Source organism: Wyeomyia smithii, chromosome 1 (assembly GCF_029784165.1).
Source record: "Wyeomyia smithii strain HCP4-BCI-WySm-NY-G18 chromosome 1, ASM2978416v1, whole genome shotgun sequence".
Lineage (NCBI taxonomy): Eukaryota > Metazoa > Arthropoda > Insecta > Diptera > Culicidae > Wyeomyia > Wyeomyia smithii.
Window position 1 is genome coordinate 110,684,085 of NC_073694.1, and position 15,955 is coordinate 110,700,039.

A 15,955-nucleotide genomic window follows, 5' to 3' on the forward strand; every position below is an offset into this window, starting at 1 on the left:
TCCATGTACCGTACATGGGCAAAATGTCATCTTAACAGTTGCCGGGTCTTGGTAAATTTTGCCGAGAATGGCACCACTGAGTGCTCGGTTAAAAACCTTCATTAATCCACCTAGTGGTGGGACTCTGCCTTTTTCACTCGAACTTATTATTTGTTTAAATAGATTTACACGAACACTTCAATTTACAGAAAAAATTATACCTTTTTAATTCATGCTGGATTTTAATATTCACTCTAAATAACGAATTTCTGGTTGCCAAAAGCACAACCTACCAAACATTTTACACATAACATTGACACATATGAACATAGTTTTTTTTATTACAGGTGGAGGGGAAATTTGCAACCAAACCCCTGAGGTGACCAACCTCAGGGAGTGTGGGGTTGGTTTGAATCGATGACCGGACCCACTTAAACCCCTCCTGTCTCCAGCCCATCATACTTCCCGGGACGACTGCTAAGTATTGCTTCGGGGAGCGGCTTTTATGCTTTGTGCAACTATAAGTCTCTTGACTAATTAGCTAACTAACCTGGAGACTGGCAGTTAGCTAAAACTGGCGTGTTGGTGGTCAACCTGTCGCCTGCTTTGCAACTCTAGGACTATTCGAGAAGCGGCTGCACAAACCGCCCTCCAGATGTTCGAGTTTTCACACATCCTCTGAACTAGGTTGTCCGCAGTAGTGTCTGGCCCGCTCATCACCATCATGTCGCTCCGCGCACGCGCAAAATGAGGACATACGAAGAAGACATGCTCAGCAGTCTCTCCCGCATCCAGGCCCTCGGGGCACATGGGGGACTCCGCAAGCCCGAATCTGTACTGCCTGCAACCATGACTTGACAAAATCTGTATCAGGTGGAAGTTCACTTCACCATGGCGTCTTCCGACCCACCTGGATACAACCGGAATAAATCGGTGCATCGATCTACCTTTCGTAAAGTTGGACCATTCCTGCAGCCATCTAATCATCGATAGTGATATTCTGGTACCTCGTATGCCCCTTGTGTCACGTTGGTCGAATCATTCTACGTCCTCCTTAATGGCTATGCTGATAGGCATCATGCCGGACAGGACACAGATTGCATCGTAAGACACTCTACGGAACGCACTCGCAACCCTCAGGCACATGAGCCTGTAGGTGTTTTCCAGTTTGCCACGATAAATGTTATACCTAGCGCTATGGACACCTCCATACCTAAGTATGGGCGAAACCACGCTGGCAAGAAGTTTACGCTTGCTGCAGCGGTGAATGGCTGAGCTATTCGACATCATTCGTTATAGTGCTGCAATAGCCGTTAAAGCCCACTAGCAAGCATAGTTGACGTGACTCTTATATGTGAGCTTATCGTCAACCATAACCCCCAAGAGGTTCAAAGATCGCTTTGATGTGATGGTGCAGTCGCGACTCTGACCACCGCTTGTTGCTCTGACTTGCGGTTATTCACAACCGCGACCTCCGTCTTATGGTGCGCTAACTCCAGTTTCCTGGAGTGCATCCAGTCTTCGACCTTGCGTATACAGTGCGCGGCCGTCAACTCGACCTTTTCGATCGACTCGCCGTAGACCTCTAGCGTCATGTCGTCTGCAAAGCCGACGATCACAACTCCTACAGGGAACTTGAGTTTCTACACCCCGTCATACATTCCACAACACCGGGCCCAGGATAGAACCTTGCGGAACTTCTGCGGTATTTGGGACGCATCTCTGACCCTCCTCCGTGTTGTAAACAAGTACTCGGTTCTAGAAGTAGTTTTCCAGCGACACCGTACAGCAGTACAGCGACACCGATACATGGATGCTTTTGAGCGCGAGCGCTATGGAGTCCCAACTGGCGATATTGGACGCATTCTTCACGTCAAGGGTGACGATTGCGCAAAAGCGTATGCCCCAACTCTTGCGCTGGAGTGCTACCTCTGCCGTCTTGGTGACTGAGTGGATAGCATCCAGCGTGGACTTGCCCTTCCGAAAACCGAACTGGTTACTTGCCAGACCGTTTACCTCGCCAGTCTGTTGAGGATAATCCTCTCAAGCACCTTGCCCGCAGTGTCCAGCAGGCAGATAGGCCTGTATGCCGATGGGTTTCTTGGCGGTTTACCGGCTTTCAGCAGTAAGACCAAACTCTGTCTTCCACCTGTCCGGGAAGAGGCAGTCATCCAGGCACCTCTGCATGACTGCCTGAAACAGCCTGGGGGTCGTTTTAATCGCCAGTCCGATTGCCAGGTTGAGGATTCCATCCGGTCCCGGTGCCTTGCTTACCTTTAGGGAGTTGGCGATCACGATGAGTTCCTCATTCGTAACCCTAACCTCTCCCTCAATCTAGACACGGCTGTCGTCGCTCACGGATTGGTTGTTCGGCAGGTTGGCCGATCATCCCTGGTATGTGTCTGAGATACTGGAACGTCGGACGTGAGACTCGACTGCCGGAGGCCAACGACTATGCTCGTCACGTGGAAAGTGGTCTTACGGCCCTATAGGCGTTACCCCACGGGTTCGTAATGGCACTCGCGCACAACCTATCGAATCAGGCCCTTTTGATTGCCTTAATCGCACTCTTTAGCGCCGATCTTGCAGAACCGAATGCTGCGCGGAGCTCAACCCTCTGTTCGTCTGTTCGCGCACGTTGCATCCTCCGTCTTGCACGGAGGCTCGCACTGCGGAGGTCCGCTATCGCATCGGTCCACCAGTAAGTTTGACGGGTCCTAGGCATGGTGGCGTCGCATAGCATAGATAGTACGGCAACTAGTTGGTCAGCAGTCGGGCGGAGCCAACTGCCTCTATTGCACTCTCTTCCTATTGTCTCTTCGAATACATCGGCTTCGAAATGCGATGTCTTCCAGCCGCGCACGGTGTGAGTGTTGGTTCAACCCGTCAATCGCCACCTCGTGTTGTTTTCTACACTATAGAAAAACGACTGGTGATCGCTATTGGTGTAGCCATTGTCTACCCTACAGTTCGTGATCAGTCCTGAGCTGGAGAACGTCACATCGACAATCGACTCCGCACCATTGCTGCTAAATGTACATATGGTCCCAACGTTGGCCAGAACCAAGTTGAGCTTTGCCTAAGCCTCCAACAGGATCTGACCCCTCTGGTTCGTAGTACGACTTCCCCAGCCCAAGCGCTGAAATCATCCATCACCACCAACGGCGTTAGGCCCGTTAGCTCCATGGATAGCTGGTCGACCAGCTGAGTGAACCTTTCGGTAGACCAACGCGGCAGAGCATGGACACTGCAGTAGAACACTCCGTTCACCTTGGCAACCGCGTACCCTTCGTTTAAGGTGGAAACAACCTCCTGAATCGGAAACCTGCTTGTCGTCCATACGGCCGCCATACCGGACTTATCAACAACCCAGTTACCGTTTCCGGGAGGAATGCGGTAGGGGTCCTATACGATGGCAATGTCCGACAGCGACTCAGTGACTGCTTGGTATAGTAGCTACTGAGCCGCATAGCAGTGGTTCAGGTTCAGTTGCGTTACCCTTATGCCCGTAGTTTCGCAGCCGGTTTACAAGCTGGGCACCTGGGGCCTCCCATAAAGTGTTTGGCGTCCCGTTTCCCGGAACACACCATGCACTTGGGAGATTCCCCGCAATCCTTCACTTTATGGCCTGCACCACCGCAACGTCCGCATAAGTGGCTCCTGTTGGGCCCCTTGCAGGTCCAGGACATATGTTCAGTCTCGAAGCACTGGAAGCAAACGTCCGGTTGTTGGAGTATACCCAGAGGTCATACTGACCAGCCAACCCCTAGCTTGCCTTCCTTAAGTGCCAGGTTTGCATCTGCCGATGCTATCCAGGAGGTGGCCGCCTGGGTCCCTGCTGGACCCTTTCGGAGGCGGATTGACGCAGTGGTCACCTCCACCCCACACTTCTCCTTGAGGACTTGTGCAACGTCACACCCCTCTGTGATTTCATCCAGGTCTTTAAGCTGGAGAGTCACCTCCGAGGTGAGTGCCCGAATCTGCACTTCTTTGCTAAGCACCTGCTCGGCTACCGCCTTGTAGGAAGTGCCCTTGTTCTTCGCATCCTTTCGGAGCTCAAGAATTATCTCGCCAGTGTGAGATCGACGGATGGTCCGCACATCCGCCCTCTAAATCCTTGAGCTGAGTTTTACTCCTCATTTTCTTCAAGACTTCTGCACACTTAGACTCATCAATCTTGAGTATGAGAGCGTCCCCCCTGCTCCGCGCTTTTTTGATATTTGGCGAACGTTTTGTCGCCGCTGGCGATTTTTACCCTCCTTGCGCCCTTTGCCTACTACGGTAACCCATGGATTTCACGCAGTCGCCGCTCCGGTCGATGTTCCGGTATTTGAGCCTATTGGTGTGCTAGATCGTGAGACTAGCTCCACCAACCGCTTCTTCACATTATCGGGGGCCGCTTCCCCCGGGGACTGCCTCGTTTGCTTACTGACCTGCCCCGTAGAGCAGACCGCGGCGAATGAGGGCATGAGGGCATCAGTCTGAACCTGCTTAGATTCAGCTGCCCTCCTGGTCCTCGCCCCCTTTACGGAGGCTTCAATCCGAGCCACAAGTTCGGCGTGCTCCGTTTGAGCTTCGTCGATGGTAGCCCGAAGCAGGAGGCGGCCTGCTTCTGATCCCTGGACATATTGCTTCTATTCGCCGCGAACTCGATAATAGCATCGAGCTGTTCGGAAAGCTCTGCCACCCTAGGCCGCTTGTCCCTGCTCTTTCGATGGCCTTGACTAGCAAGGGATCATCGACCGTTCTATCCGTCGTAGAAAGTGGCGTGTTAGCCTTTCCGCCACCGGGTTTCACTGCATCCGTCTCCGCCTTTTTCTGCGGAGACCGCTGTATGCCACCTCGCACGATGGGATTTTGTAGTCCCTCCACACTCGTCGCTTGTTTATTATTGGAACTCATTTTTGTTTATTGAGTCCTTCTTCCAGCCGCTATCCTTGTTCATAATGGAGTAGTCGCCTATGTGGTCCCATGGTGGGCTATGCCGAAGCAGTGAGGTCCTGGCTAAGGTAGGCCGCCTATAGCGCCTTATGAGCAATGCTCATGTCACGCCCGACCGGCGTTAGTCAGGAAAGGGAATCTTATCCTAACACCAATTCTCACCACCTGATCCTTCTCCTGCCTTATTCCCACCAGGCAATGGACGCGGAACGTACTGGAAGGTCTGCCATGTTTTACGGGACGGAGACCCCTGCACCGGTTTTAATCTCGCCGTTTCAAACCGTTGTCACATGACCTTACTAAGGGAGCTTAGCGCAGGTGTCAGCCCAGAATCGTGGTACGAAGAACGAGATCCGACTTAAATCTAGTTGCCGTAATTGAGAACTTACTGAAATCGGTCCCAATGGGCGAAGTAGCGCAGTTTGAATGGTGGGAGCGGCACTACTCGCTCCGTCGGAGATGCTTTTGCGAGTAGTCTACTGCCCAGTGTTCGACCCTCACCACCCCTAGGCAATCTACCGCTGCTGGTCCGGGACTGTCGGGTACTGTCAGTCGTCACGCACATATTGCATGACCTTGGCGGTTGCCACGCGCCTACCCGTGGTGGCATACAGCTCTGCCTATAAAAATAACTTTACTCATATATAGTTTCATTTTAGATTCCATCATTTATAGTAGGAAAATGTTTTTTATGAACAACAGCCTAAAAGGACCAAATATCATCCAATATGAGTGTTTGTGGAACGGTTCAAATTCAACTTCCGGCGCCATTCTGACATTTTTCTAATAGGTTTCTGGAAACAGCATAAAAAGGACAAACATTACTTATTGTGAGTTTTTCAGGAACCGGGATAATACAAAGAGGCCAGAAGTCTATGGAGTTGACTTTCATTTCAAATCCGATTTTCCGACTTTGTAAAATACAATCCAATAAAGGTATATGTACTTACTTTTTGGGTTCTGGAATATTGATGTTGTATTTGACGTATTAAATGTGAAATTTAACGTAATATTTGTGCTAAATAAATAGCCAAAATAAAAAATGACCCCAAATTTCGAACAGTTTGAACACGAGCAATACCGGGAACGTTCAAATAGTACTTTTTTTTGAGCGAATGACCACGTATCGGTATTTTTGTCGATACGTCACACAGTGCGTTGAATTTATGGGAACGAGAGACAAAAAGTAAAACATTCCGAGTTGTGCTCTCGTCGTGTTCGGTCGCAATTTTATTTTCATCTCGATAGTGCCGACCAGTAATTCGCCTTCAAGGTCACCGTGCATTGTATTGCGTGTGCACTGCTGCTCGTTGCCGTCGTCTATTGAAGACAAAGGAACGCATCATCGCCTTTTGCCACCGTACGCCACAGACTGTGCATTGTGTCGCTACTGCGAGAGATCCAGTACCCGGCGCACTGCTGTTTGGCTGTATTGGTGCTGCTGTGTGGCTGGAACGGCTGCAACTTTTGCTACCGGACTCTTGTGTGAAGTACTGGAGATTGGCATCGCCCGTGCGCTGATTGTGGTGGAGTGCGGCTGCAGAAGCTAAGTAGTTTTTTTTTCTTGGTTATTTTCTACAATATTGTTTACTGATTGGCATTTTGCGTGTGTGGCTCACGCGTCCAACCTGGACGACGAACGCGGGGATGAAAACCCGCTCGTTCCACCGCCTAGCCCTCCCGGATACAAAGTTCCAAGGGTTAAAACTGGAGCCCCGCAGGAAGCTACCCATCGGCTTAAGCAGTATCCGGAGGGCAAAGCTGGTATTGAGGCTGTATTTTTCCGGCCGAAAGTAAAAGCATTAAACACAATGCAAATCTGTAGAGATCTGGTACGGTTTACAGCCGTGACTGAAATTACCAAAGTACGCCCGCATAAGCTGCGTGTTTTGGTGTCCGACCTCAAGCAAGCAAACTAGATTGCTGCTTGTGAGCTCTTCACGCGGGAGTACCACGTGTACATTCCAGCTCGCGTAGTTGAGATTGACGGTGTGGTCAGCTAATCGAGTCTGACCGTCGAGGACCTGTTGAAGGCTGGAGAAGGCATCTTCAAGGATTCCAGCCTTAAACCAGTCAAGATACTTGAATGTAAGCAATAAGATTCAGTATCGCTCGACAAGGGTGTCAAAAACTTACACCCCATCACACTCTTTTCGCGTGACTTTCGCCGGGTCTGCTCTGCCGAGCTATGTGCTCGTGGACAAGGTGCGACTACCCGTGCGCTTGTTTGTACCGCGGGTAATGAATTGCCTAAAGTGCAAACAGTTGGGCCATACGGCCTCCCACTGTGGCAGTAAAGCACGTTGTGGCAAGTGCGGAGAGCAACATGCGGATGACGCCTGTATTTAAAAAGCTGAAAAAAGCCTTTATTGTGGGCAGACTCCGCATGACCTATCTGCATGTCCCGCGTACAAACAGCGCCAAGAGAAGATAAAGCGGTCTCTGAAAGAGCGCTTTAAGCGCACTTTCGCAGAAATGCTCAAAGAGGCCGCTGCCACCAAACCTTCTGAAGTTAATGATACTAAGCAACAAAAAAGTGCTGTAGAAAATCCGAAGCAAACTCCTCCGGGATTGGCAAAACTGAATTCAAGTAAGGAGTTTCTGGCATTGCCAGGAACATCAAAAAACCCAACTGTTCCTTCTTTCTCGTCCAAGATTCAGCCAGAATCTGGACTGCTGAAGTTTTCAGATATTGTGGACTGGATTTTTGAAAATTTCAACATAACTGATCCTCTTAAAAGTCTTCTGCTGGCATTTCTACCAACAGTTAAAACGTTTTTGAAGCAGTTGACTGCTAAATGGCCCCTCCTTGCAGCAATCGTATCCTTAGATGGCTAATTCATCGGCTGAGATGAAATATTCTATCTCTATTTTACAGTGGAATTGTAGAAGTATCATCCCCAAAATTGATTCATTTAAAGTTTTGATTAATAAGCAATAAGCATATATGCGATGCATTTTTCCTCTGTGAAACTTGGCTCACTTCAAATGTAGATCTTAACTTCCATGATTTTAATATAATTCGCCTTGACCGAGACACCCCTTACGTAGGGATTAAAAAGTGCTATTCTTTCTATCGTATTAACCTCCCCTCGGTCCCAGGCGTCGAAGCTGTCGCATGTCAAATGACAATGCAAGGTAACGAGCTTTGTATTGCCTCAATATATATTCCACCCAGAGCACAGGTTGGGCAACGGCTGCTCTTTGATTTAATAGAACTTCTTCCCTCGCCACGTTCGATTTTGGGAGACTTCAAATCTCATGGTGTGGCTTGGGGTTCCCCTTCTAATGATAACCGTTCCTCTTTGATCTATAACCTCTGCGACGACTTCGACATGACAATATTAAACAACGGGGACATGACACGCGTTCCGAAACCTCCAGCGCACCCCAGTCTTTATGTTCAACATCGCTACGGTTGGATTGCATATTGAAGGTAGTCCTTGATCCCTACGGTAGCGATAATTTGCCGATTAAAAATTCAATTGATAGTGGTTCAACTCGCACGCGATCAGTTGATATTCCGTATGACCTCACACGGAATATCGATTGGAAGTTATACGAGGAAATGATTTCAGAAGCTGTCGAGTCGATTCAACATCATCCACCACTTGAAGAATACAACCTCCTCGCGGGCTTGGTTCTCGACACCGCGTTGCAAGTCCAAACGATGAAATATCCCGGCGTGACGATCAAAGAACGGCCTCCCACTCCGTGGTGGTACAAAGAGTGCTCCGATGTCTACACGGAAAAATCCGACGCGTTTAAGGCCTTCTTTCGGGTGGAACGTAAACCCGACGACTTTAAGCGGTATTTGGAGCTTGAGACCTGGTTTAAAAGCTTGCTCGGACAAAGAAACGCGGATATTGGCGTCGGTTCGTGAACGAAACGACGAGGGAGACATCGATGAGCACTCTTTGGAACACAGCCCTAAGAATGCGAAATTGTATAACGGTCAACGAAAGCGAGGAGTCTCCAAGCCGGTGGATATTTGATTTTGCCAGGAAAGTATGTCCGGACTCTGTTCCTGCGCAAAACTTTGTTCGCGATACGTCTCCGCGCCACGACGCGATAGAATCACCTTATACGATGGCTGAATTTTCAGTTGCCCTCCTGTCCCGTAACAATAACGCACCTGGGTTAGATAGAATCAAATTCAACTTGTTGAAGAATCTACCCGGCACTGCCAAGAAGCGCTTATTGAATTTATTCAATAAGTTCCTGGAGCAGAATATTGTACCACAGGATTGGCGGCAAGTGAAGGTGATCGCCATCCCAAAACCGGGGAAACCAGCTTCTGATCACAACTCTTATAGGCCGATTGCAATGCTATCCTGTATCCGGAAATTGATGGAAAAAATGATACTCCGTCGTTTAGACCATTGGGTCGAATCAAATGGTCTACTATCAGATACTCAATTCGGCTTCCGCCGTGCCAAAGGAACGAATGATTGTCTTGCGTTTCTTTCTACAGATGTTCAGCTAGCATATGCTCGCAAAGAACAAATGGCATCTGTGTTCTTGGACATTAAATGGGCTTTCGATTCCGTTTCTATTGACATTCTATCGGGCAAACTACACCGACAAGGATTTTCTCCAATTTTAAACAACTTTTTGCATAATTTGTTGTCCGAAAAGCATATGCATTTTACGCATGGTGATTTGGCAACTATTCGCATTAGCTACATGGGTCTTCCCCAGGGCTCATGCTTAAGCCCCCTCCTTTACAATTTTTATGTGAATGACGCATGTCTGGCAAATTTATGCACGATACCTAGAAGTTGTCTTGCAGACGACAGCGTGGTTTCTGTTACAGGAGCCAAAGCTGCCGAATTGCAAGGACCATTGCAAGATACCGTGGACAATTTGTCTGCTTGGGCTTTACAGCTAGGTATCGAATTCTCTCCGGAGAAGACTGGGATAGTAGTTTTTTCTAGGAAGCGCGAGCCTGCTCAGCTCCACTTACAGGTAATGGGTGAAACGATTTCTCAGGTTTTGGTATATAAGAATTAGGGTGGGGAAAGATGATCGATTTTCCAGAACCAAGTTTTTTGGTTCCTTTTGGGATCCCGAACAACCCTAAACTTACCTGAAGTCGATTGGTCTTGTCTCCGCTTGGCGCATTGCATTTCAAATTTGTATGAAAATTTATATGGGAAAACCTACTTTTTTGCATTTACCTTTCTGGAGAGCTCAATAATGCTCTAATAATGCACTACATTATGTTAAAGTATAGTATTTTAGATGCCTAACAACTTTGTAGAAGACACAAAGGAGCTAGGATGTCCCTAACAAGAGCTATAGCTGTTCAAAGTTGAGTATGTCGATTTAAATGCAGAAAATCTTCTTTTCTGCCAACATTACCAATGTACCGGCGTCAGTAGGATTCCCATCAAAAGTAACCTGTCGTAACGAGTTTATACACTCAGCTGGATCAAGTAAACAAATTTAGGTCAATATTCTAGGCGTAGATATAATCTACAACGTGTTTCAGTGATAACTTCTGATGGAAATCTGACTGACGCCGGTATACTGGCAGTGTTGGCAGAAAAAATGGTTTGCAACATAAATTCCGACATACTCAACTTTGAACAGCTCTAGTATTTTTTTGGCTCACCCTAGCTCTTTAGTGTCTTCGGCCAAGTTGTTAGGCATCAAAAAACCTACCATTTGAAGTCATAAAAGCTGTGGTTTGGGCCATTTTGAGCCCTTTAGAATGGAAATTGCAAAAAAGTTGGTTTTTCCATACAAATCTCCATATAAATTTAAAATGCAATGCGCCAAGCGGAGACAAAACCAATCGACTTGCAATAAATTCAGGATTGTTTGGGGCCCCAAACAGAACAAAAAAAAATTGGTTCTGGCTTTCTGCTATCAAATTTCGTTTTTTCCAAATAACGATTCCCCACCCTAATAAATATCTTGGTGTCTGGTTCGATTCGAAAGGCACCTGGGGATGTCACGTTCGGTATTTGATGAGAAAATGTCAACAGCGAGTAAATTTTCTCCGGACAATTACTGGATCATGGTGGGGCGCCCACCCTGGAGACCTTATAAGGCTTTACCAAACAACCATATTGTCGGTGCTTGAGTACGGGTATTTCTGCTTCCGCTCCGCAACACCCATTCAATCAAACTGGAACGATTGCAGTATCGTTGTTTGCGTATTGCCTTAGGTTGCATGCATTCGATCCATACGATGAGTCTGGAAGTTTTGGCGGGCGTTCTCCTGTAACGGCCCCCACGCGTCCCGTAGATGCCTACAGGGTTCCGTCACATTAGCTGACATACTTAGAACCACGAAGAGAGGCCGGTTTTCTACCGCATTCTTTTCGACGTTGGCACGGTCAGAGCTTGCTTACTGTTGAAGCCAAGTCCTCAGCTTGGCTTGGGTGACGAAAACCGACACCCGTAAGCAAATTAAATTAAAACAAACAAAGCCCGCAGTTGGATACTTGATGGGTCGGTAACTCGTCGACGCGCGAGAAGTGAGTTACTGAAAATGTTTGTAAATAAGATAGAGTGACGAGAGCACGGCGCACCACTCTCAGTAGATTTAGATTAAGTGTTCTAAAATAGAGACAGGCCGAGAAAAGGCCATTAGGGTAGTAAGGATAGGTAGTGATTTCGCGAGGGGAAATTGTCTCTCGCGAAATACACTCTAGGGTTAGCCGTAAGTTCACATGTATGCCAAAAATCAATCTTAAAGTAAATGAGATTCCGTATGGTCCGCGCCGTGCGTACAGAAATTGCGCGTCGGTTTATCTTTTAACTTCCGAAGATATCACAATTCCTGGTAGGGTAACCCGGGGTTGCCCTACATATTGGTGACAGCGGTTCAGGAAACGAACCCGGCAAAGACATTAGTTAATCACAGTAATTTCGTCGCGGATTATGCTCGGGTGTGATATAGTTTTGCTTCGAGTGACTTGGTATTACTTTTATTAGTGGAAATACAGTCTTCCATCCACAGCAGCTTGCTGAAGTGGCAAAGAAACAATAACGAAACACGGAAATATCAGGCGGTGAACGAGTCAACGAAGAATTTAATGTTTAGTGCTTTGATTATAAAGAGAATAGGCAACAGCTGAAAGGACCGTTGCCTTGTTATCAGTTTGTGCACCAAAAAAATCGCTTACTGTTTTGCCCAAATGCGGCCGGTGATTGTTGCGAGTGTAAAGTGTTAGTGTAAAAAGCAGTTTTGTAAAAGCTACAGAGCCAGTGAATTATCACACTCTATGAGGAAAAAACGTCACCAGGTGAAGCCTGTTGCGTCCGGCGTGCTTTTCAAATAACCTTTAACGGATAACGGGGAGATTGTATGGACAGCAGCCTAGAAGAGGCACGAGTGTAGTGAAATATAAAGAAGTTGGGTAAGAAGGCATAAAAAAGAAAAAAAGGAAAAAAATCGTCTATGGTGTAATCCAAGCCTCGTAATTGGCTGTTTAATATAACTCAGCTGAGCTACGAATGAAGGAGACGAACTTTCAGGATGAGGACAATGATAGGGTGAGTAATCTTCATTTTTATTTATTTTGCCTCGTAATGATACTATAATTATCCATATATAACACAGAAGTTAGTTTTGCGGTGAGTTTAATCCGTCGCAAGAATTTACAGAAAATTTAAAACTTAGTATAACGATAAGTGCGCCCGATGGTGAAGGCTGTCGGGTCGTGTAGACAAAAATAAAATTAAAGGTCTGCCGATCGGAGGAAGTAATGCTATATGCTTGCGGAAGCATGGTTAATCGCGTAGTCAATCCTAAGTGTTTTCAGGAGGAACGGTCTGGATGTACAATGATCAACTAGAGAGTTTTCTTTTCGTTGTTTTACATTTCCTCTTATGATACAAAAAAAGAATAGGTAAAAAAAAGTTTGAAAAAGCCCAGAAAAAAGCAACGAAAACGAGTTATTGTAAAGAAAAAGAAAAAATATGAAAATAATGAAGTACTAAAAAAATAATAATAATAAATAAAAACCTAAATTAATCCACCTAGCGGTCAGACCCAGCCTTTCTCATTCAAACTTTTATTCGTTTAAATAGATTTACATGAACGCTTCAATCTAATAAATGTATATTCACTCTTTAGATTCTAAAATATTGATGTTGTAATCTATACATATAAATATGAAGTCCGGTCTGTCTGTCTGTCTGATCCATATAGGCTCGAAAACTACCGAACCGATCGACGTGAAAATTTGTATGTAGGAATTTTTGATGCCGATAAAGGTTCCTATGATAGTTTGAAACCCCTCCCTCTTCTGGAATAAAGGGGTCCTATACAAATGAAACATACATTTCTGCACAACTCAAGAGCAAACCAAGCAAATGAAACCGAATTTGGCATGTGGTAATAAAAATATCTATAATAGTTGAACGCCCCTCTCTTTTCTAGAAGGGAGGGGTTTCATACAAATGAAATACAAATTTCTGCACATCTCAAGAACTAATAAACTAAATTGAACCAAATTTGGCAGGTAAATGTTTTTAGTAGAAAAAAATATGTCCATAATATTTTGACACCCCTCCTTCTTTTGAAAGGAAGGGGTGCTATACAAATGAAACACAAATTTCTGCACATCTCGAGAACTAACCGAGTAAATGGACGTATTAAATCGTAAATTTGGCATGTGAATGTTTTTAGGGGTAACAAATTTGTTCCATAATCGACCTCAGGCAACATTTTGGATGGCAACTTCCGGTTTCTGGAAAACAGCCAAAAATGGCCAATTTCCACCCAATATAATAATATCCGGATCTAGAATGATACACAGGAGCGAAAATCGATCGAGATTGTCTTCAAATGCCATTATGAAATTCAAAATGGCGACTTCCGGTTTCGGAAAAACAGCGGCAAACGACCAAATACCACCCAATATGGGTATTTGGCAACTTCCGGTTTCTGGAAAACGGCCTGAAATGGACGATTCCCATTAAATATGAGTATCTCCGGAATCAGAAAGATGGACAGAAGCTAAAAATTGATCACAGACACAATCTTGAATTTTAACATGGTGACTTCCGGTGTCTGTCAAATAGCCGGAAATGACCAAATACCATTCAATATGAATGTTTACTGAACCAGAATTACGCCCAGATGACAGAAATTGATTTCACAGGCAAAATGACGACTTTCGGTTTCTAAAAAACAGCCCAAAGTGATCAAATACCACCCAATATGAAAATCTCCGGAGCCAGAATGTTGCAAGAAGCTAAAAATTGACCCCAGACACCATTATCAATTGTAGGATGGCAACTTCTGGTTTCTGGAAAACAGCCAAAGATGGCTGATTCCCGTCTATCATGAGTATCTCCGGATCTAGAATGATACACAGCAGCTGAAATCGACCAAAGACCCCATTTTGGATTCTAGGTTAACGACATCCGGTTCCAATATACGGTTGCAATATGGGTGTTTCTTCGACCAGAATGACGCTCAGAGGCCAGAAATTATCTTAAATACCATTTTGAAATCCATCGGTTTGTGAAAAACAGCTTAAAATAAACAAATACTATCCAATATGAGTATCTCTGGAACCAGAATGATGCAAGGAGCTAACAATTGACCTCAGGCATCATTTTGAATTGCTAAATGGCAACTCCTAGGAAACAGTAGCAAATGACCGAAAAATACTCAATATGAATATTTCCGTTATCGAGATAATGCATAGAAACCAAACATTGACCCTGGATACCATTTTGAATTTAAAGACGACCACTTTTGGTTTCTGGAAAACAACCAAAATAACTAAATACCTCCCGATATGGGTATTTCCGGTGTTAGATTGATGCCAGAAAATCTGCTGAAAATGGCCGAATACCACCCAATATGAATATATTCAGAATTAAGGCGATGTACAGAAGCCAAAAGTCGAGGATGTTGTCATTTTGATAAAACCGATCATTTTATACGATTTGTTATTCGACTTTGATTATATCTTATGATTGATTCGACGTGCATTTGCAGATTTAAAACACATAGCAAAGAATCAATGAATTTGGAAAGTTCAAATTGTAAGATACCACATTTAAATTATGTTGAGGCCACATATACTGATCAAAGCAGGTATAGTTTTCAATAGTCTTTGAATTTCTTTTCTTTCCATAACTTTTGAGCCACATATCAAATTGTTATGAAGTTTGTTTTTAGTAAGTTTGAGAGATGACTCGTTCGTATGGCACTAGTTATGTTCAAATAAGTCACGTAATTTTTGAGATAATAGACTTTCGTTGTTTTATTGACAGTTTAATACATAACGGTAGCTTAAGTTCGATTATAACCAAATGAAATGGGAACGTATAGGGCAGCCAAAATTTGAACCACGTGTTCAATCATAATTCATCAGTTAACCCTTAACTAGCCCGCTCATCTGATGATAATATTGATCAAATCGGTTTTGTAGTTTCTGAGATAATGAAGTTTCATGGTTTTCACATCTCGGTACATTACAGACGAAGTTACAGTTCGATTAAAGTAAAATTCAATAGGGTGTTATGCGGAGTGAGATCAAACAGTCTTCAAAACACGTTTTATTAAAAACTTTTGAACCACAATTTCAATCTTTTTGAAATTCAAAAGTTAGGGGTTTTTCAGGTAGCCCGTTCATTTGAAACCAATTCTGTTCAAATCGGTATTGTAGTTTTCGAGATAATGATGTTTCATGATTTTTACATTTTGATATATAACCTCTAAACTAAAAATCCGATCACAATGAAATCTAATAGGGTCTTATGGGACATCAAGACCTTTCATTTGCAATTGATTTCATGAAAATCGGTCCAGCCATCTCTGAAAAAAGTGAGTGAGAATAAAAATCTGCACATACACACACATACACACACACACATACATACAGAAAATGCTCAGCTCGTCGAGCTGAGTCGAGTGATATATGCCATTCGGCCCTTTGGAGCATTTTTATACTTTCGGTTTTGCAAGTGATTGCTATACCTACCTAGGAGAATAGCAAAAAGAGTATTTTTCCAAAAATAATATACGTTAAATAAAAAAAAAACCTAAATTAATCCACCT